General features: G+C 37.8%; 3 long non-coding RNA genes across 3 annotated transcripts in view; 2 read left to right on the forward strand and 1 right to left on the reverse strand.

Annotated features, from left to right (window-relative positions):
- Positions 1-15,370: 15,370 nt before the first annotated feature.
- LOC137973751 (uncharacterized) lies at positions 15,371-18,299 on the forward strand. The gene is made up of 3 exons (XR_011117306.1): positions 15,371-15,523; positions 16,308-16,508; positions 18,130-18,299. It is a non-coding gene; the product is annotated as an uncharacterized lncRNA (long non-coding RNA).
- Positions 18,300-19,256: 957 nt separating this feature from the next.
- LOC137973752 (uncharacterized) lies at positions 19,257-22,190 on the forward strand. The gene is made up of 3 exons (XR_011117307.1): positions 19,257-19,368; positions 20,635-20,845; positions 22,058-22,190. It is a non-coding gene; the product is annotated as an uncharacterized lncRNA (long non-coding RNA).
- LOC137973753 (uncharacterized) overlaps positions 19,413-22,887 on the reverse strand; it is a 104,828-nt gene continuing 101,353 nt past the window's right edge. Inside the window, exons 4-5 of the long non-coding RNA XR_011117308.1 lie at positions 21,888-21,938; positions 19,413-19,998 (exon numbers count right to left, since the gene is read on the reverse strand). This is a non-coding gene — a long non-coding RNA (uncharacterized lncRNA). The remainder of the gene's footprint in view (positions 19,999-21,887; positions 21,939-22,887) is intronic.

Here is a 22,887-nt window from a genome sequence, read left to right on the forward strand (position 1 = left end):
ACAGATAAACCACAGAATCGACTGGGACTCTGCTGAATACGTTACCTATAGTAACAGATCGTACTGGAAAGCTGGTTTACTAACTTAGAAGCCACTAAACCGATACCTACAACTTCCCGCACCCTGCAAACGACTTATCAACGGCATAAACAACAGACGAACACATCTTAGACCTATAGACAGATCGCACTAATCACTGTTTACAGTCTTTACACCCAATGGCATCTAGGCGTAACTGACAGTTGACCAATCACATCAACGACCAGAGTGTTTACACCATCTACTGACGTTACACAAATCACTTGACTAAGGTTGTCGAAACGTTAGTCAATGTCATCCCAGTGTTCTTCTATGAAACGTATGTGTAGATGAAGGCGCAGTTTTCGAAAGCTATTGTGTTGAACAACACAATCGTTGAAAAGTCTGATTAAAATTCGTCATCACACAAGTTGGCATAAAAATTTTATCTGCTTCACAAACGTAGAAACGATTATCCCATTTTCTCATTTTTTCGAGGACGAACGTGATACGTACCATTTTAGCGACCTCTAATAAAAAAAGATTATCAGTTTGGGAAACTGTACTATAATAAGAAAGATCTAGAGATGAAAAAGGCACAAATAAGTTTTTTTTTTAAATTCGTTCGTTGTTCACAAGGGGAATTAAAGAAACAAATTTAAGAAATAACATTTTTATTTAGGATTGGTTTGTTCGCTTTGGTCTGTACAGCCTCCATTTTGCTTTAAGTTCTATGGATTTGGAGAATAAGATGCGCGAAGAGCAAGCAGCAATAAGCAGACATTAGGGCTACATGATGAACTCTTAATTGTTAACTGGGTAGGAGAAGGTCTTTCTACCGGACAACAGGAAAGCATAACGCTCGGCGACGCATTTCTCTGCGCCAGAGACTTTTCACTTTCCGTTCAGTGCTAGGCTTTGAACGACTTCAAACCTTTGTGGTAATAATTTGGTGCATTTAGAAAGCAAAAAGGTCTCGATACTGGAGACATGAAATCAATCATTGATGCCTGTTAAAGTGCTGCTACGATGAAAAAATCAGCTCTTGTTTCTCTTCACATTTCGAAAGTATTTGCGCTGATTGCTCAATAGGCGCGGACTACTTATTTTAACGGTCCGCCATTACTTGGTGCGGTTTAGACTGATACGCTTTCAGTGATCTGGATCGAGGAGAAAGTGACGTCATTTACTCACCAGCTAAAAAATGCAGTGTGTGAATGCAGCACGAGAGTTGGCTTTCAGATTGCCAAATTCGTGTTCTGCATACTAATCAAGCCGCATTCACACACTGCATTTTTAAGCTTGTGAATAAATGAAGTCACTTTTTCCTCGATCCAGATCACTAAAAGCTTATCAGTCGCAACCGCACCAAGTAATGGCGGACCGTTGAAATAAATAGTCTGCCTATTGAGCAATCAACGCAAATACTTTCGAAATGTAAAGAAAAACGAGAGCCGGTTTTTTTCATCGCAAGGAAACTCTCAATTACATATTTGCTTTCAAAGGTACCGAATTGAAGCTATAAAGATTTTAAATCAAACATTCACTTGACTGTGTCCGCGTTTATGCCCAATTTTTTTACAAGTCACCCAGGAACTTGTAGTGGTTTTGCGACGCAGTTTAGCAACATTTACTTACGTTTCAAAGATTGTCCGGTAGGAAAACCTTCTTGTATTATAAGTAAGGCAAGCTGTCGAACTTGCTGATTAATGTAAAATCTGTAATTCTCCGTTTCTTTCACGGGATGTATTAAATCATAGTGGCTTTTAATTTCTTTGCCAAAAAAAATTAAGGGGAAACGCTGTGCAAATTTAATCACATTTTCCCGCCAAAAAACTTAGAAAAATACGGGCGCTCAAAATACGCATGCGCCAATTTTTTTAAAAAAAATCAAATAACTTACATGTTTACTATTATTAGTACTTCAATGAAAAGACATAATTAAATATAACTTTTATTGCAATTTGTATATACAACCAGTGATGATTAATGGAATAAAGAAAAATACAACTTTATTTGAAGTTTGTCTTATTATTTCCCCTTTTATTTTTTTAAAAAAAAAAACGGCGCATGCGTATTTGGGACGCCGTATTTTTTCTAAGTGTCAATTAAGACAAGGGGTCAAAGTCCACCTTAGTTGAGGCAGGTTCAAAAGAACAATGAAACGACTAAAAACACCATTTGTTTTTCTGACGCATCAACCACCATGTAAAGGAAACGTCCACTTATTGTATAAAATAACTTTAAACCACAGAAGATAACGTTTACAATCAAAATTGTTCGAACTTTTTCCACTGAAAGCGTTTGTACCCAAAATAAACGAATTTCAAATTTCTCTGACGCCGCCATCTTGAATAATTGTGACGTGTCCTGGTTGGGCAACCGGAACCCGTCACAATTATTTAAGATGGCGGCGCCCGGGAAATTTGAAAGTGAAAAATGTGGTTTAAAATCAAATTTTTCGATACAAACGAAAATGGTCGAACAAATTTGATTGCAAACATTATTTTATTCGGCTTAAAATTATTTTTTAGTCGGAGTTGAGGTTCCCTTTAAAAGTGCACCAAACATCAAACAATTTTGTTTACTCAGCTAAATATTTCCACAATTACCCCCTTAGATTTTCAGTTTTTATGTGCCAAAAAGTTTCGTTAAGTTAGCAAAAATATCCGTAATTGTAACCCCCGACCGAGCTGAAAGAGGCATGGGTTTACTCTGTATTTGACGTCAGAAACTGCTTTGAAAACGCAAATGCAAAGCAGTCTGTGACATCAATACAGAATAGACCCATGCCCCTCTCAGCTCGGTCGTGGGTCAAAATTACGGCTATTTTTGCTACGCAACTTTTTGGCACACAAAAAGTGGAAATATTTAACTAAGTAAGAAAACATATTTGAGGTTTGATGTACTTTAACAATATCATTGCTAAGCCTCTACCAGACTCTAAAATTTAACACGAATACCACTAATTTTTCGTTTCACGAGGCATTCACTTGAAATGTTAGTCGAAAGGTTTCGACTGTTAACTGACCGTTCTAAGAGATCTACGAACATGATATAAATGCTAAAAGGACACCGAAAGCTCGAGGCTTTTACCAATTACATCATGTTCCCCTTCACCTCAAAGACGATCAATAAACAATCGAACCCTCGCGAGTTAGAGCGCTAGTAAATACCGCGTGAATCAAACCATTAGCCAGTTACGTGTTCAATTTTAACTTACAGATACTGACAGTGCAACCCGATAAAACAAACACTTAAGACTGGACTGGACTTTAATGCAATGGTAACCTTCGCAATATTATCGAGATATCATAACTACATGTTGTCACAAAAGACACTCACTGTGTAAAACTAAAGACTTAACGACATGCAATCTCGCCTCATGGAAAGAAGTCACTGATCAATTTGGATGGATAGAAAACAACGCTGACATGAGCAAAATATTTTACGTGGCATAAATCCTCATTTTAGAAAAGAGGTGGGGTGAGGGAATGTGAAAATACAGAGTTCGACTGGAAAGTAAAATGGGGAATTGAATTGAAAGGTGTCTGTAAGTAGAGCTGTCCGCTTACGAGAGTTGACTGTATGTTACTGATTGAAATCTCTGCGATACGACTCAGTACATCTCAGCTGTTCAACTCATTAAAAAGGAGAGAGAGAGAAAAAGAAAAAGAAAAAGAAAAAGAAAAAAGAAAAAAGAAAAAAGAAAAAACAAAAAAAACAAAAAAAACAAAAAAACCAAAAATAGGTTTTTTTAAACTTTGAGAATGCGAACAGGAAGCCATAAAAGATAAACCTTAACCCTGAAGTTAATTTCAGACTAACGAAACACTAGAAGAGGAAACACTAGAAGAGGAAACACAGTCATTTCATCATACGACTTTTGAAAAAAGAAAGTCGAAAACTATTTTTTTTACTTATAGAACGCTAACTGAAAACGGTTAGAGCAAAAACTTGAAGTTCACCTCAGACTAACAAAACAGTAATGCATAGAAAAATTGGCATTTTAAAACAAATTCTTAAGAAACGAAAGGAAAGGAAAGTAAAGAAAAACGAAAAAACGAAAAAACGAAAAAAAAAGAAAACTAATTTTTTTACCTTGAGAACGTTAACTGAAAGCCATCAGAGCAAAGTTAATCTGAGACTAACGAAACGAAACGAAACGAAACGAAACGAAACGTAACGAAACGAAACGAAACGAAACGAAACGAAACGAAACCACAGAAAAATTCGTCAAACACACACAACTTTTGATTCACACGACAAATTACATTGGAAATGTACTGCATGCCTTAAGAATTCATCACCTCGAAAACAATTCTTGAAAAAACGAGAATACGCTGAAAAAAGGAGATAATCAGCTAAAGATGGAAGTCAATTTTTCCAGCAAAAACACACTTACAAAAAGAAAAACGATTTGTTTTGGTCCAACCCGGAACTCTATTTATTTAGCGCATTCCCATAATGATGCTGTCAAATGGAGAACGTCATAAACGGCCACTTGTTATACTTGCATTGCTATCGAGTACACTGTAAAGTTTTACATGACTGCAACAAGATATATTAGGAGTAACCGACACCTTCTCGAATGACTTTATTAAAGAAAAGATTAAAAAAAAGATTAAAGAAAAGAACAATGAAGTCCATCGTTTCCACTGAATAGCTCACTTAAATTCACGAAAACTACATGTCCGAAGCGCACGAAAACTGCATGTCCGAGGCGCACGAAAACTGCATGTCCGAGGCGCACGAAAACTGCATGTCCGAGGCGCACGAAAACTGCATGTCCGAAGCGCACGAAATCAACCTTATTCTTGGATTTCACATGACTTCACATGACGTCACGGCTGCCATGTTGGTGTCCCCAAACAATGAAATGGCGTCCATGTTGGTGTCCCGATCCAATCCTCCGGGAATTGAAAGCTATTATTATGCTAACGTCTTCTCTTGTTGTCGTTGAAAAACATGGCTGTTGATCACGCGAGTGAAACCCAAGAATTAACCTGAAAACAGCGCTTGATAAATTGTACTTTGTAGGAAATAACGCAACTTCTTCGCAAGTCTAAATAGTGAATGTAACCGTATTTTTTCTCTTTTTGTTTGTATTCTAATGTATTGTAAGTATTATTTGTACGTATCGTAAAGGTAATATAGTTCTTGTTTATAATGATGATAAAAATATTAAAAATAAAATAAAATAAATAATAAATAAATCAAGAAAGCAAAGGAATACGAAAATGCTGAAAACGAAAACGAGAACGAAATTTTCCAATTCCAGCACAAACGCAAACACAAACACAAAATCAAAATGGGAAAAGATATCTCTTTTGCTATAACGAGGAAACCCAACTATTTGATATTTTCACATACCATATGAATGAGGCCTGGCCCACATAAACAGGTTTGTTTAGCAACAGAACAGGAACGTCAGTGGCGACGTCGCGCGCAACAAAAATGCCAATGAGAATTCGGAATAGAGAAGAAAAGAGTGGATTCTACTCTACATCAATTCTGATTCTCATTGGTATTTTTTCTGCTCGGTCGTAACTGACGTTTCCGTTCTGTTGCTAAGCCTAATTATACTTGAGTACGTACTCGGCTACTTTTGAAATGGTAGCAAGTTAAAAAAAGATCGGAGAAAAATTTAGGAGAAAAATGAACGGTTTCCAAAACCTCTCTTAAATTCACTACCGGTTTCAGTCAGAAATACGACAAAACAAGCTGTTTCTTGCCTTTTCCTGATTCAAATACGGATATTGCTGAAACTTAATCCGGTGCTTCTGGGCAGTATTGTTCTCTTGGTAATGTTTTGCCAACTGGACATTCTGCAATTTGGCCCAATATATAAAGCGCAAATGTCACTGGTTGTTTTTATTTCAATTATCATTAGAAAAAAAAAATACCCTATTTTTGATAACACTTTTGCTCCAAAATTTTGTTTCTGGTTGTTTTCAATAAAATATATCATTCCACATCATACTTTGAACTTTGGAGGGCACTATCCAATTTTCATGGACGTGCAAGCATTTCAAGTGCGCATCAGTGCTAGTTTTTTTATCAGGTATTTTAATTGATTTTCTTCTAACCTAAAAGTTGTCGCCTTTGTTATGTTTATCCAAATTTTCCTTTTGCACGCTAAGTATCAATTGGGTTAGATCAAACCCAGTTGTTTCGTTTGTCACGACAACGAATGTTCATTTAAGTGCTTCGATAAGAACTTAGAAGTCGCACGGAGTTTTTCTGGAGCCTCAAAGTAGTCCGCAAAGGCAACTTAGACCAAATCATTCACACAATAATTTTCATCGATATTCCCACTAACTGAATCGCAGTGTTACTTATTCTGTCTACGTTGAACTGACCATTGCCACAAAAGCCCTTCCTTGAAAAAAGTGTCATTTATAAAAGGCAAAATTAGACGTGAAATTATTGCAAATTCTACAAGAACTTCTTATCTTGTTTCCCCAAAAAAATTTCTTAAAAAGTGACTGCTTAGTTGGTGAGACTGAAGACAAGCATTTTTGAGAAACTAAAGCCCGGTTTACACTACAGAAAATTTTCGGCACGGCTCGTGTGAAATTGGCACGGGTGCCTAAAAAGAGCTCGGCAAACTTTGTTTACACTACACCATTCTTACCGTATCAAAAACACCGTGCCAAAATTTTTGGGCGCGGGTAACTTCTCTTGTAGACATGCGCAGTTCAGTTATAATCAAGACCGTCCGCGTGATTTTGGTGGAGAATGAGCAGCCATCTTGAAATATACGCAAAAAAACCGCTAGCCTATATGAATTAAGGCTCAAATTTGGCCCTTTAAAGTGTTTACACTACTTGTTCTATCCGAACCGTGCCTATTTTTTCAGCACCCGTACCATTTTCACCCGTGCTCGGACTACCTCGCCGAAGGTCCCAGCACGGGTAAGAATTTTGGTTCGGCACGGATGAAATTTGGTACTGACAGGTTGTTTACACTGCAAATTTTATCCGAGCCGAACCTTTTTTTGGGGGGCCCGTGCCAATTTCACCCGAGCCGTGCCAAAAAAGTTTTGTAGTGTAAACCGGGCTTAAGTGTGTACTAGGTTAAGTTTTGAGATCCTCGCAGGTATGAACGATACTTTAGCAGGCTTGAACAGGTTTCGAAGCTATGACCTCTGCGATACCGGTGTAGTGCTATTTTAATTTATAAAATAATTACGATATTACGCGCACTCTCATTGATCAATAGCTGTGATTAGATGACAGTATGGAAACACGGCTGTGACATCACTCGAATTTTGATTGGTCATGTGTTGTCAGACGCGCGTTTTGATTGGCTGGTAGGAAATATGAGCGTGTATCAAGAATGTTTCAGTCAAGAAGTAAAAAAACAGCATTTTCCTTCAATTGTCTAATTATCTCGGAGAAATTTTTATAAAAGCAATAGAGAACTTTTTCCGTGTTTCCATAGCCTCATCTAAACATTCGGGGGAACTGGGAGAATTCTCGACAGTTATGCAAACCCGAGACGCAGTCGAGGGTTTGCATAACTGTCGAGAATTCTCCCAACTCCCCTTCGTGTTTAGACGAGGCTATGCTTAATGAGCTATCAAGCCAGCTGGGAGATGGTCATTTTTTTGTGAGTACGTAACTGAACCCGTCGATGATATGGTGAACGAACGATGTACTAAAGACAAACATTTGAACTGCGAGAATGAAATTATTTTTTAAAGCTTCAAAACTCAACTTGTTTCATTCCCGTCGCAGTTCAAATGTATGTCTTACATTATTCCTTGTCCTACTGGTCTTTCTTATGTCACTACTTGGCTAATAGCAACTGCTTCGGAAAGTCGAGAACAACGGCAACATTACTTCTGTCGTTTTTGTTTGATTTTAGTACTGAACTTCACGACGTCGTCTGTAGTTTGTCGTCAAATGTTATTCATTTATATAGAATGTAATACGCACACTTAAATTATCACTTAAAGAAGAGAATCATGGGTCGACGTTCTGAAAAGCCGAACCGTAGTTAGAAGTAGATCGCAAAGGAAAAAAAAAAAAAAGAACTATAAGCTTATTACAACTACAACAAACAAAGACTACTTAGTTGCTAAGTTCAGATAGAGTTTGAAAGCACACCGCAATTTTCCGCGGACCCTTGGAGATTTGCAATATCTAAAAGCGCGCTATTTTTTCCTTGCTTGAACTACCTGCGCTGGCTAGTTGTTCTGCGTCCTATGCATGAAAGCGTTTGCGCACATATGCTTTGCGCGACCTATTATCGATCCTATTCGCTATGGTAGAAAGCTGTAGTGATATCGGAGGTTGCACTGTCAATGAACCTTGAAACTAACAACATACCATATTAACCAATGATGTTTAGGCTTCGCTTCTTAACGCGCTGGCTTAATATGCGTCCAGCAATGTATTCTTTCTTTTCGCCAGAAAAGAAACTCAAACCCTAGTGGAACTCAGTCAAACAACCAGGCTGTAAATGCGTTCCTGAAACCCCTCATCCTCCTACAGCGTTTCTTTCTCTAAGGAGCTAATGTAAACGGTACAGTCAATGAGCACCCCCTCCCGCTACTCCATTATTTGGCCAATTTTCGTGTTCCAGTGCAAGTTGATTCGCGACGTCGTTTCAATTTTCTGTTTCTTAGTAAAGGAATCCCGTTTATGACAGTGTTTAAATCTTGTGAGGACGAAAAAAAAAAAAAAAAAAAAAGACCAAAACAGACCTTAATTTCACTTTGATAGCTCCTTATGTTTCTACTTAGTTGCCCTACCCCATTTGTAGCCAATCATAACTTGACACCATCCCGCTAATGCTACGATTCCCTTGATAGCGGCGACCGAAAATAATTCTAAAGGTGATTTGACACGACACCGCTTTTGTTCCCCCTCTCTTGCAATTAAAATCCAGTCACAGGCCAACCGTGCCCGTGGTAATCCCTCTGAAACCACCCAACTTGGTTAACAGGAACGAAACTTATTTGTCCGTCCGATTGCGCTGATCATAGAGCTAAAGCGTTAATGCCAGAATCGCACTGATATTTTAAAGAAGGCACGTTTTTGCCTATTATGAATTGAAATCAATCAGTACCCTTGCTGAGACCGAAGTTTCATAGAGAGAGGGAAATTAGATCTTAACTCAAACAAAATCTGCTATTGCCAATCAATAATAATACCATCCTATTGATACGACCAAAAGTTTACGATACTCTCCAATTGTTACCTTAGTTTTACAATCCCCGGCTTGAGACACCAACCCTCCCCTCCCCCCCCCCCCCCCTGCCCCCGAAACACTCTCTACCACCGAAATCAGTAACTGACGATAATAAATTGAAGCGTTGCCAAAAACACTACCACCTCACTTGAAAGGCCTTAAGTTTGACAGTCGCAGGGCAATACTAGAACCAAAGCCTCCCGATGATACGAGAAAAATGTTCGTCAGTTAGTATCGATTACAGTTTGAAACAATTCAGCCTTTGGTATGAAACTTAAGTACGTCTGGTATTTCACAGTCGTCAATTGGTTGTTTGAATGAGGTTCCAACGTTCTGAAACAGTATGCGACTGCGCATCGCGCGGGTAGACCTCGCACCAACCCGTTCACTGCATTTGTAGTAGCGAGGCATAAAAAGTAGCCTTACCAATGGTTAATATAGTATACTATTCTCCTACTGCAAAATAGTTATTTCACCTTGACTTGCTTCTGAGACGATCATCCTCTTCTTTCTTGCTTGAATTCAGTGGTTTCCAGAAGGAGGTGAACCATATTAACAAATGTGGGGACGGGGTGTGGGGATTTAGGTGGCGGATCTTATTAACGCGGGAATATGTGAGGGATTTGCAATGTATAAAAGTGCGCTAGTTTTGTGTCGCTTTAACAACGAGGGCTGGATAGTTTCTCTGCGTGCTGCGAATGGGGCTGCTAAAAAAGTTCGCAACGTAATGGGGTCAGACCTTGTTACGAATGAAAACGTTTTGCGCAATTTTGCTTTGCGGGGCCTTTTTACTGCATTCCACTCACCCAGTACCCACAGCTGCTCTTATGGTCCATCTCTATAACGTAAACGAACCGTTTTAACCCATGGTGTTAAGGTCTCGTTTATGCGCGTCTAAGCAGGGTCCTAAAGCGCAACCTCGCTTTCATCCTTACAATCCTGGTGGAAACACCACCCATCGGTACTGTCTAAGACAAAATGTTTTGGTGCGCATACAATCGCGGGAGATTCACTGAGCCGGGTAGCTTTTCTCCGACTACATGGGTACAGACTGCACTCCTAGCTGCATCACTATTGCTGCGTTGCCTCAAAAGCGAGACCTGACCAGAAGTTAACACGGTTATGTAATGAAAAGTACGTTTTTAATTTCAAAGAGGAGTGGGAGGGCTTCACCCTCCCCAAGGGGCCCGTTTTCTTGAATGACCCTCGTCTCGAAAGACCCCACTTCTTGTCCTAAAAATTAAAAACGTAACTTTCTTAGATGCGCTAATTCACCTTTGCTTGCTTCTGCAAATTGGATTTTCCACTGCGATTAGATTGTCTCTGCTTTGCTTAAGCTTCTGAAGTTTCCTTGTCCAGTGCTTTATCCTGCACAGAAACAAAGCAAGAAAGAAGGTCACCATGCGTAACCACGACATAACATTATTTTATTTGTTTGATTTAATTAACGTATCTTTAGTTTTGATTTGGTAAATTCATAGGGCTTTAAGTTCATCTCTTAGATCGTTTCTATTTTGTTTTGGGTGGAGCAAACTTTGGAGTCAAAGGTAATGTTTACTGAAAAATATTTAACAATTATTCGCCGAAGGCGAAGTGATTATCGGTGAATATTCACCGATAATCACTTCGCCTTCGGCGAATAATTGTTTTAGTATAAATACACAGGTGATTATTTAAAAAAAGAGAAAAAAAACATTTCAACGCAAAATCATCTTCACTTACAGTGGCAAAACGACTACTGGCAGCCATTTTGTCCGTCGAGGTGATTATCGGCTGATAATCCGAGATAGCGAGCCAATGAGAGCGCGCGATTTTGTATAATCACCTGTGTATTTATACTAAATGTAAATACTTGTTGTAGATGCAACATGCTTCTACATCCTGTTTAATTTACTGGCGCTAGCTTAGAAAACAATCTAACAATCTGCCACGAGTGAAACCTAAACGTGCTTCAAATAACTTAAGTCATGAGAGAAGATATATACTCAGTAAGAGGGAAAAATGCTGCATCCAATCTATGCTATGGTGATTAGAAACTTTGTGAAAATGAATATAGAATTTTGAATTTTCAACTCACCATTGTTAAGACTCCATACAAAGGCAATATCTCGTTGACGTCGTTCAACATCACGTGTTCTTTAGACGGTTCTCTCCTTCGAGCACAGAGCCGTTGCATCCAATGTTTTCATCCCTAAAGTTAAAAAAGGAATTTGGTTGGTCACATTTGTCCAATTTAGAATTTAGAATTCTTGTAAATGGGGTTACAATTAATCTAGTTGTCAAAATGTACATCACTTTCTTTCATTTTGATCTGATTTCAGTGAAATTGATTTCATTTCTATGTAGTGTCCCGAATTAGTGCTCCAGCGATAAAAGACTTGACACTTAAAGTTCTTTATTATTATTATTATCATCATCATCATCATCATCATCATCATCATCATCATCATCATCATCATCATCATCATCATCATCATCATCATCATTATCATTATTATTATTATTATTATTATTATTATTATTATAGTCCAGCTAAATCTCATGAACCATAAATTTCAGAAGTTGTTTCTTTAAAAGAACGGTTGACACCAATTCACCTCGCCAATCTTTCGGTAGCCAAATATAATTTCCAAATTGAACAATATTTCAAATCACGATACTTTAATTTCTAATAATTTTAAGTAAAAGCTTTTTTCTGTATCACCAGCTTTCGTTATTCATATGAAAGACACTAATTAGTTGCCATGAGTAACACATATTTCCTCTGTTGGTAGATAAGATTGTAAACTTTCAAATCTGTAAATAAAATACTGGACTTTGAGCATACGAAAGAGCTTTGCCAAGCACTAATTTCTTGGGTAGATGATTAAATTTTGCACTAAAATGACGAACTTGAATGACGAACTTGTTACATTCAGGTTTGGTTCCAAGAACTAAACTGGTTATCATCAGTGAGGACTCTTTTTAGCAACTAACTCTAATAACTCGCAAATGCAATATATCAACTTAAAAACTCTTCTTTTTAAAATTAAACGTACCTGAAATAATGCGAACCTTCGTTACGTCCGCGTTTCAAATACGCTTGTCAAGTATTCCTTCTGAACCTTTCGTCTCCTCTGGAGTTGTTTTCACGGCGCTCTGACGTCGATTGAGACACCTTGCTTGTCCTGCATCTTTCAAAAGGTTTGGAAAAGCGGGAAGAACGGCGACAAGGAAATCATATCGAAACGTTTTCATGGTAATTACTTCAAAACTGGAAAATAAGCTTCACGGAGCGCCATATTGTATTTCTCTTCGGTTCCAGCAACGTGGACAAAGCTAATTAGCATATCATTTGCAATTCAATCAAATTCCAACAACTTTGCTTCGAGAAAACTTCGCATGGAAACGAAACTTTTGTTTTCAAAAGAAAAGAAAACGATTTAGATGGAAACAATTTTTCTAAAGAATTTAAACGTGAATACACTGAAAACTTCTTTCGTTAACTTTGATTTGAGCAGTCAAATATTCTCCAAACAACAAGAAAACTAGTTTATTTCCACCACACGTAAATAGAGAACCATAAATTAAGTAATAGGACTTTATTGAGGTAAGATGCCCCCTATAAAATAACTAAGAAGGTAATCTAGCTAGGAGGTACAGTTAAAAATTATGTATAAATAAAGGAAACAAGTCGATTCAGGAAGACAAAAAATATTTGGGCAAAAGACTCGTCAATGATTATTCCAGAGACCAGCCCCCTTGAAACGAACGTTGAATTCAAAACGATGATTTAGAATCCAAAAAATTTGTTGTTTGAAAAAACTAAAGCTCTCTTCAGTTTCATGTCACCTACAATCACGGACAAACGTTTTGAAACATTTAAGGAAAACAAGCGCTTTATAGCAGACAAGTCCCATTCCACGACAGTAAAATAAACATCGTTACATGTATAACCAACCCCTCCCCCCTTCTCCCCTACCATGTTGAAACACGCTTATTGGACACTTTCACGTGTTTTTTTTTACTTCTTGATTGAAACAGATTTTTCTTGATACACACCCATATTTACTACCAGCCAATCAAAACGCGCGTCTGACAACGCATAACCAATCAAAATTCGTGTGATGTCACAGCTGTGTTCACATACTCTCATCTAAACACAGCTATTGACCAATGAGAGTGCGCGTAGTATCCTAATTATTTTATCAACACTATTTTACATCTATATACTTGGCAAAAAACTCTAAACTGTCTAATCACATAATGGATCAACTTCACATTTATTTCCTCATAGCTAATTGGTACAAATTATGGATCGTTACAACTACGAGAATGAGAAAATTGAGACAAATGTTACACGTACTTGCTTGAAAATCATCCTTGTTTATTACAAATTCACACTAAGAAGTAGAAATAATAAATATTCATTACTTTAGCAATCATGCTTCCTTTTCATTTCCTGTGAACAATTTACTGACCGAAATAAATAGGATACAAACTGACTTTTCTCAACCAACTTGTCTGTCATATATGTCGAAGATAAATTTAAATTAATAATGACGAGTTTACGAAGAAGCATTTTATCAGTCGGCTTTTTAGATGTTCTTTACAAGAAACAACAGTCTAATAAAATTAGCTTTTCAGTTAATTGATACACCAGTAATTTATTACATTTTAATTTACCTTAGATAAAGTAAAAACAGGTGTAAATACAACTACCGTTGATAGACGCCAAAAACAGACGGCCATTCTTGAGAGAAAAATAAACCAGCTTGTCTTTTAGGTAGCAAACATATCCTACTGCTAAATGGCAGCATGACAGCAGAAGATTTAAACACCTTGAAAATTGGTTGCACCGAAATACAAAAACAAACAAAAAAAAAAAAAAACAGCACCCTATTTTGAGACGTGGTATAACGTTCCCGCATGGAGAACGTTTGCTATTACAAGTACCATCCAGTTGGTTTTACAGTACTATCTAAGCAATATTATTTTTTCGAACTGGTTTGTTTCGGTGGAAATTTTGGAAAAGGGGCTACGGCCTTATCTTGTATAGTGGATCTTTTTGGTCGGGACAAATGTCACAAATTGTTTATTAAAAATTGAGCGTCAAGTTCTCAGGTTTACGAAATGGAAAAGTGATATTACCATTGATGTGGGCCATTTAAGCAATCCTCTCTTAAAGACACTTGAAAAATTCAGGTGACTCCAACTGGATTCGAACCCACGACCTCTGGGATGCCACTGCAACGCTCAACCAACTGAGATATGAAGCCACACAGTTGTGAACAGGTCAATTTGTTGGGCTCATTTGTTCCCATGAAGGACTCGATAAATGAAATGAACTGAATGTATATTTGAGGTGCAGGTTATAGACAAATCAGAGAAGTGATCCTCGCACTCGACAATTTAAGGACTGAATTGTCTTTCATAGACCTTATTCCAAAATGGCCGTCATTTAAATATTCTTTTGTTTTTATTGAAATTGGACCTTGATGCCTCGTTCTTGAGCTGAAAATTCAAAGGAATATTTTGCCTTGAACGAGGCATCAAGGTCCAATTTCAATAAAAACAAAAGAATATCTAAATAACGGCCATTTTGGAATAAGGTGTATAGACACCAGAAAAATTCAGTTGACTCCAACGAGATTCGAACCCATGACCTATGTGATTTCAGTGCAATGCTCTGCCAAATGAGCTACGAACACACACAATTGGGAGCAGGTCAATTTGTTGGGTTCATGTGTTACCGTGAAGGAGTCGATGAATGAAAATATTCATTAAAATACACACTTATTTTTCATTTATCCTACTGTAGGTTTGTTTCATCAACAACCTCCAGATGGCGTTAAAGTAAAAAAAAAAAAAAAAAAGAGCTGCCGGGTTCCCATCTCAACAATCTATCCTAAAAGATCTTGTGTTTTCAGTAAGCTAATTTCCTTTCCATTAAATCAATTTCAGAAGAAGCATTGTATATACAACAAGCTTATTAAACAAGCCTATTGAAGACTAAAGGAAACGCAAGAGACAACACTAGTCTTCACATTAAACCAAGATGGGACCTCACTGTATTGGAAAAGATCCCTAACGATTGAGACATGTCATGCTGTCAAATTTTATTAATTAAACAGCTATGAATGTTTCTAAGCTGTCAAGATTTTAATGTTTTTAATTTGCGCTGTCTTATCGATTTTCAAAATCAGCTTTTCACGTTGAAAGGATGTTTTAAAAGCTACAAATACGATGGATACATTTGGTGTGGTCAATAACACTTTCTATCAGTTATAACTGGTATCAGACAAGAGAACTCTATCTTCCTGAGGTAAATAGTGATATGTTTCTATTTTACTACCAAAGCGTAACTTGTAGTGCTAGAAAATCCTAATCATTCCAGTGGTACAAGTGATCACCAGTCACTTTAATTTCTAGGCCATGGGCTCTTGCAGGCGCACAAAGAACTTGAAAAAAGCTTGATTTTTTTTACATATTTCACTTGCTTAAGCACTTGGATTATTTGACTTTGCCATACAACAGCGCAAAACTAGACTACCGACAGCACATTAAACAGCACCGCAGAAAAGTACGACTTGTCAGTGGCTTTCTTTTGAACGGTCACACTTAAGGATTACACCCACAGACTCAAAAGATAGAACCACCTTGTACAGCATAATAAGCAACATCACAGGAAAGTACTCCCCAGTAGCGTTCATTTGAATGGTCACACTTTGGGATTTACCACACAGACTTAAAAGATATAACCACCTTGTACAGCATAATAAACAGCACCACAGGAAAGTACTGCTCAGTGGCTTTCACTTGAATGGTCACACTTTAGGATTTACCACACAGATTCAAAAGATAGAACCACCTTGTATAGCATTGTAAGCAACACTACAGGAAAGTACTGCTCAGTAGCGTACATTTGAATGGTCACACTTTAGGATTTCACCCACGGACTCAAAAGATAGAACCACCTTGTACAGCATAATAAACAGCACCACGGAAACGTACTGCTCAGTAGCTTTCATTTGAATGGTCACACTTTAGGATTTAGGATTTCACGGACTCAAGAGTTTAACTGTCATTCACTTCTTTCAATGTTTCAGTTAATTGTATCCAAGTCACCATGAACAAAATGTTGCTTACAGCAATGATCATAGGACTAATGTCTACAGCATTTATCCAGTCAGGAAAATCCATGATTCGCGCTGGAAGAGACATGGCGCCGTTTCACACGGACGGCCGAGATGCTGACTTTGTTCCAGAAATGTTCAACAAGGAGTATCGTCGTAAATATTCCAAACGAGGTATTTCGGTTTCACTCATCTTTTCAGGTCATTTCAATCTTAATATTCGTCTATTCGACAGTTTTGGTACGAACGACCAGTTGGCTCAATTGGTTGCGCATCTACCTACAGTGCGGGAGGTCACAGGATCAAAAACTCCAGCGGGACAAACACCCAGGGTCTTTAAATAACTGAGGATAAAGTGCTGCCTTGTTAATGACATTTGCAAATGGTTAAACACTCTAGTCTTCTCAGATAAGGACGATAAACCATGATCCCCATCTCACAACCCTTCAATGTTCATAATCCTGTGGGATGTAAAGGAACCGAAACACTGTTGAGTTCGAGGTGTTGGGGTCTGTCCTCTGTGGTAGGGCTCGAGGGCCTTAAGTTAGAAAAATGTTAAACGTTAATTGCGTCTCCCTCTCGAACCAAAGTTAGCGTACGATATCGCTATACAATTGAAAAGTTCTTAAATATCCAACTTCGAATGACCCCAAAATTTCACTTTGTTGCGTTACTGACAGAGCTGGGCAAATTATGATGAATAGACCCGTGACAAAAACCTTTTAACAAAAAAAATGAAATGTAAAAATGACAGCAAACCTCTGCAAGGTAAACACGAACTGTTATTGGTACAAATTAATCTTAAATTACAATATACAGAATAGATTCTGAAAGTCGTCCAAGCAATGTGAGAACACGACATGACTGCATGGCAAGCGCGAAATTTAAACCAAATACTTACTGCCACGAACTTACAATCTCGTGACAATGGCAGGCTCCAACAAATTAACACTGCCGTCGTAAAGGCAGAAAACCACGATGGCATGGCAGCCAAGTGGTTTGGGCGCTTGCCCTGAGATCCGGCAATTCCGGGTTCAAGATGCGTTCTAATCACTTTTTGAATTTGATCCTGAGTAGTCCATGGTTCAGTTTCTCGGCTTCATGCACTTGCAAGTAGCCAGATGGGAATCTTAAAAGTTTTTTCTGTTTCTTTGTTTCAGGAAAGCCCCTATAGGGAGTGGTCAATTACGTGTGTTATTTATGTAAAGACTTTGAAAACACGAACTGTTATTAGTACAAATTAATCTCAAATTACAATATACAGAATAGATTCTGAAAGTCGTCCAAGCAATGTGAGGCCACGACATGACTGCATGGCAAGCGCGAAATTTAAAGCAAATTCTTCTGCCCTACATAAATAACACACTTAATTGACCACTGCCTATAGGGGCTTTCCAGAAACAAAGAAACAGAAAAAACTTTTAAGATTCCCAACTGGCTACTTGCAAGTGCATGAAGCCGAGAAACTGAACCATGGACTACTCAGGATCAAATTCAAAAAGTGATGAGAACGCATCTTGAACCCGGGATTGCCGGATCTCAGGGCTATCGCCCTAACCACTTGGCTGCCATGCCATCGTGGTTTTCTGCCTTTACGACGGCAGTGTTAATTTGTTGGAGCCTGCCACTGTCACGAGATAGTAAGTTCGTGGCAGTAATATTTAACGTGACAGGAGTGGTAAACCTGAGAATGAAATGGTCATTCTATAAAGAAACAAAACTGACTGTTGTCCTCTCTCTGTGATCGGTCCTAAGATTTTAGGTTCACACATTTTGATGTATGTTCTTTCTGCAGATGGACGGTGGAGAAGCAATAAAAAGTGAAAGAAACCAAGCATGCCAATAACGACACAGTGATTAGCGACTTGATCTGTTTTACACCAAGTCAAAGGACTTCATATGAAACGAAAGTGTAACTTACAAAAAGAGTGATTCAAAAGAGATAATAAATGAAACTCAAGTGCATATTTTGAGAACACAGCCTGAATTCCTCCATTTCTACTTATAGCTACAATAGCTCATCCACCACACATCCTTCCTGAAAGTGAATTTCATATATATTCACCGTGCGTCTGTTAACCCCACTGGGTTGTTATTATAAATGCTGTAATTTAAATGGCCAACCACAATATCTCTTATAATTATGTCTTAGTATGTATTTGAGGAAGCATGCTTTGAAGTAGGAGATAACAAACCAAAATCTAAAGCGTTCCTTTTGAACAAAATATTGTGAACTGCATTTTACAAGATGATATCATGTGCTTTCACCTAAGCTTCTGGTTATCTCGAATGCGACAAACTTCTCCAACACACGTAAGAATATATTCTCAAACTAATTCATTAGCAGATTGTCAACTTTTGTTAAAAAAATCGTTTCTTCCGATCTTTTCAAGTTGCATATCATTAAATATTTTCTTTTCTTTTGCTGTCAATTTGGCAAGATAAAACATAAGCTTTATTATGGGAAAAGAAACACATGCATTGGAAATAGAGTTTCAATAGAATAGAATTAGATTAGAGATGTTCCTCCTCTTGATCCCGAAGCTGGCACTAAATTTTTCATCCCATTCCTTTCATAACAAATCATAAATGCAAGTTTTGATATTTGTATTTTCAAAGAAACTTGCCAAATGCGCTTTCGTTAAAATCTCTCGCAATGCAATTGTCTCTTCCTTAATCTAGAGATTTACGTTTTTGTGTTCGTCCATAACGTGAATTTCGGTTATCATTTTAAGGCGACTTCTAAATATCGCAAACATCGAAGTTCTTATCCACATTTCCTGCTTCAAAAATTAGTCTTGAGTTACCGCAACAAACCACACGGACAAACAAGTTTCCTTGCTTCTTGCATGAAGAAATCAATAGTCTTTTGTGTTTTCATTTGGGCTAGAAGCAATCCCTCAACAGCACATCCGCTTCTTTGATTAAAAACTTATGAAAACTACTTTCTTTAATTAAAATCAGCTATCTTGTCCAAACGGGCACCGCGTTCAGACCTAGTACCTTATTCACAGAAAGGGGAGTTTTATTTGCGGTAAGAGTTTTCTTTTTGTTATCCTTTCAACGCAAGGGCGCAAACTTTGCATCCGATCCCATGAACACTAAATACCAATTCGCTGGAGTCAGAACTGCTCGGAATTTCACGAGTAGCTCCTTACACCAGATTCTCTAAACATCGTCGAAGACCCCGCATAGCTAGAATAACTTTCATGTTCGACCAAGAAGTGGAATTTTCTTTCCTCATACATGGAAACTATAAATATGCATTGAAAAACGAAGCAAACATCACAGGTTATCAGCTAAAACTGAACTGTTAAGGCAAGCTAACGCCACTCGTGCCTGGGACATACTTTTCAGCAAAGCGGTTATTTTTGCTGAACAGGGAAGTTCTGGATGTAGGCATCTAACTTTACCGTCCTCGCGCAAGAACTGTTGACTATTGAAAATGAGCTTCGATCAGTCCCAGAGGCCAAATCATACTCACATGATTTGTGCCAATCAGACGAACTGAAATAAGCATGCAGTTAAGTCGACTGGTCTACCTGTTTTATTTAATTCGTTATTACAGCTTCTTGTTTCAGGCTTCTCTGCTTTGTCAATGATGATCCGGCACAACCAGTTTTGGATCACAAATTCGTTAATGACGAATAGAAGCTGAGCTTTCCTGAAAATATAAGAGCACCGCAAACGATGTTTTTATTGACTGTAACCTACAGCTTCAAATATATCTCAGTTATTTTCGTAAATTTCCCCAAAAATGTTACTATTGAAGAAACGAGGACTAGAATAGTAACTCTAAAACCACATACACGATTACACGGTTTTCTCCTGATCTCATACATAAATATAGGTTAATGTTCCTGATTTACATTTAATATGCAGAAATGGACCAGCTTAGCAATTTATTCACCACCAACAAACTATCCACAATTTAGAATCATCTCCCATTGTTTCTTTGAACTTTTTAACACCGCTTTTGTTTCAGATGCCGCGATACAAAAGCGGCAACTCTCTTCTTTAAATATGTCTTTTCAACGCAACGAATCATTTTAATCTAAATTTAAGTGAACAGAGTTACTTAACTGATAAAACCATTCACAAATCCTCACTAATTTTCATACAGAGGAAATTTATTTTCATCCTTAGAGATAGATTTCATGTAAACGAAAATCTGTCCTTCATAATTAGTTCATGCTTTACGTTATTAATATTTTTGGATGAAATATGACATAAAACAATCTTTTACTTGAATGTTGCATGTGCACATTGAGCAACAATTATGCCCGTTTCCTTTTTTCAGACACACAAATCGTTAACCATGAAAAAAGCACAAGCGACTGTCCTCGTTATTGTAATTGTCATGTTTGCATTTGTGGAAAATGGACACTCGATGTTGAGGGGAGGCAGAGGAATGATTTACAATAAAAAAGGAGAAAAGAAACACTTCACTGATGGCTATGACGACGATGAGACACAAATGAAACGCTCTTTACGATTGGCCGCTGGAAAAGGTCAGTAAAATACTGTCTTAAACCTTTCCGCAGAAATTTATTTGTGTGAACTTAAGGCGCTTTCCATTTGACAGGATTGACTGGCCAGACCAGACAGACATTTCGAAGGACTAACTCTACAACGCCTGCAAATTAACTCGTTTTGAGGATGATATGTACTTCTCCAGAAGAATGTGAAGGATTATCCCGCAAGTGTTCCTTCAAATTGTTGCATTTTCTTTGCAAACTGACGAGTCTGGCCGGCCAGTCCTGACAAAAGGAAAGCGCCCTTAGTTGACAATGTAAATTGCCTACTCTAGGGAATTAGAAGAAAAGCTTGTAAAGATTAGTACAAGTTACAATGCTCTTCAAATTGGGAGACAATTCAAAATTAAACGTTGGCTTTTAAACTAATCCTGTGAATAGACCTCTTTCATAATGGCGGCCAAATAAAATATTCTTTTCCTTTAATACTAATAAGCCTTTCTAGCCTCGCTACAACGAGCAAATTTTAAAAGAATATGTTTCAAAATGAGGCCAGTAGGTCTAATTAACATAAATTAGGTAATATAAAAAATACCATAATACTCTTTGTTTGTCCCTCCAAAATTTTGCAAAAGTATTGTATCTATTTTCTCTTGGGACTTATCACCTGGTCTCCGTCAGAGAATTGTCAACCGCCATAATACTGTACAACAGTGATAGAGCGACTTTCGTATGACCTTGAAAAAGTATTCCCAATTTGTTTCACGGACTAACATTTGGCAAGATTAAAACCAAAGCTTCTCCTTCCCGCTAAGGAAACTTGGGCAGTAAACAGTTCAACTCCCCAGTCACATTACTGCATTTCAAATGACGTCAAAGCGAAGCTATCCAGAAAGTTCCATGGAGAGATGACGTTGTTTGCATCCGCGTTCGCTAACCCAATGAAAATCCGCGCTCGTTTGTTTTTGTTCTATAAGCCAATCAAATGTTTTGCATTTTTGTTTATGTTCATTTTTCAAGGTCTTTAAAAAGTCGCGCTATGTGCGGTATATCAATTCACTAGCATTACGTCACCCACCTTACTCCCCACAAACATTGCTCTCCACCAAAAGTAAAAATGAGATTTGCTCTGTGGGTTATAAAACAGAAACAAAGTGGTTAAGCATCATGTGAAATTACCTACGAACTGAAGAATGATGCATGCAAGTTTGACACAATTGTGATACATTTGTTTCCGTTGCTTTACAGGTCAGATTAAGCAGCCAAAAATGGAGCAACGCAAATGAACCTTTAACCAAACGTTTGTTCTTTCCGTTTTCGGATGCATGAGACATCCTTATGTAATGAAGAATAAAGGCAATCGGGTGGATTGTTGTTCAAAGGCGTGAAATAAATTATCTCTAAGTCCAATAGCTTCCTTGATAAGACAAGCAGACGCAATATTCAATAGCGGTGTTCTGTCTCCTTCTGCGGTACGACATTTGCAATTCTTATCGGAATCAGTTCACAAACTGACAACACTGCAATCAATATGTTGAAAAATGAAAATTTCGCAATATTGTCATAAGTCGAATCTACGATAAAAACAAATTGGAATTCACTCATTACATTTTATGTCTTTCTCTCACAATAAGCAACATATAAATTGCCAGACTACAAGCTTATCTTCTTTGTAGGAGCATGGCACTATTTACTAAACCACAGGCATTAATTTCGCGAATCCAGATAATCACAATGCTCCGGCAAATCCAGTATAACAGCGAACTCAGATTGCCACGAGTTCTAGGTGTCTGTTCCGCGCACGAACATTTTATGCTGTTAAGTGTTCTGCAATGGGAAATCCCCATTTAGAGGTTTCTACTGATAAAACCGACGCGCATTTTATGACAACTTCGTTTAGCCTGTAGCGCAAACGTTGGAGCTCCGCTGAGTCAATTTCCGCATTTCAGGCCTTCAATTTCAGGCTCATAAATGTACCCTTTACAGAAACTAGGGAGTTTAAAATCTACGACGGCGCGTCGACGAAAAGGTCTTCTCAAAAATATAACTTTGCGCCATCGTACGTCCTAAGCGATTAT

The sequence above is a fragment of the Montipora foliosa genome, chromosome 10 (assembly GCF_036669935.1).
Source record: "Montipora foliosa isolate CH-2021 chromosome 10, ASM3666993v2, whole genome shotgun sequence".
NCBI classification, from domain to species: Eukaryota; Metazoa; Cnidaria; class Anthozoa; order Scleractinia; family Acroporidae; genus Montipora; species Montipora foliosa.